Here is a 1,310-nt window from a genome sequence, read left to right as displayed (position 1 = left end):
TTAGAAACACCGCACAGAAATCTGATGCAAGTGCAGTGCACAAAGGACATATGTGTGGTGTGTAGGGTGCCAAACCCTTGGGAGCAGCAGAGCCGAGTGCTCTGACCATCTTCTGTGGACCTCATATGAGGATTCCTTACTACCTACTGGGTGTCATGACTGTGTCTTTAATTTCCTCCTGCAGAGTTTTTGTGTGTTTGTGTGTGTGTGTGTGTGTGCTTTCCCTCTCATCTCAGGCCCCAAAGTATCAGACACTGGGGTCATTTTTTAAATATTCTCTTGGAGATTCTCATGGAGGATAGAATTTATGTTTTAATAAGATAGGAAAATTGCAGGATTTAGGCATGTAAACAGATTTGGGTCCCGCCATTTATCCATATCCAAGGATTTGCCTGTGTGTCTAATTTGGGGTAATTTCAGGGAACCATTTTGACCTTCTGACCCTCTTCTATTGATAGTCATGAGTTTTGAGTTTGTCCAGTTCTTATCCGGAAGCTCTTAGCCTAAACTATAGTTGTCATTCTTCTCAGACAGATGTGGTCAAGTGTGGTGATTGAGCATGCTTGACAGTAGAATGTGAATCCCACTTAGTAAATCACAACTATTTTGGTTATTTTCAGACAAATTCAATACAAATTTCAGGCTGCATTGTTTATAAACAAAGGCATTAAATCACAAACTGTTTTTTGCATCTATATGCATGCATATATGTGTACTATGATTTGCAATGTAAAATGCCTTTATTTGGGATCAGTGTTTGGAATTTTAATAAATACTATTTAGTACTTGACTTTGAAAAGGACAGCTTAAGAACATGAATACTGTTCAATTTTGAATCTTGGCTCTAACACTTGCTAGCTGTGTAACATTAGGTTTCAGTGTTTCACAGATGTAATACAAGACCCCCCAAAATTGTCACTACCTTATTGAATCAACATAAGGATTGAGTATATAATAGCTTTTGCACAGTGCTTAAAACCTTGCCTGGCATATAGTGTCATATAAATGTTTGTGGGTAAAAAAAAAAATGTGACCAAAGGGGGAAATTTTTTTTTTTTGCATAATGAACCAAGGCGACAATATTCCATTTCTGTGGCTATTTATCGTCCAGTAGTCACATATGTGTATCCTTGATTAAAAAAACTGTTCTAAGAGGTAGACTTCAGAGTACCAACCACAGAGCCACTGCTCACTTGCTGTGTACCTTTGACGGGCTCTTTGGCCCTGTGTCTTTATCTCTAAAGTACTTCATTCTGTTTCTGCCAGGATTCTGTGAGACCTTTCGCAGGAGAGCTCTGGCTCTAGGGTCT

This window comes from Mastomys coucha, unplaced genomic scaffold (assembly GCF_008632895.1).
Source record: "Mastomys coucha isolate ucsf_1 unplaced genomic scaffold, UCSF_Mcou_1 pScaffold8, whole genome shotgun sequence".
In the NCBI taxonomy this organism is placed as follows: domain Eukaryota; kingdom Metazoa; phylum Chordata; class Mammalia; order Rodentia; family Muridae; genus Mastomys; species Mastomys coucha.
Note: the sequence above shows the minus strand (reverse complement) of the source record.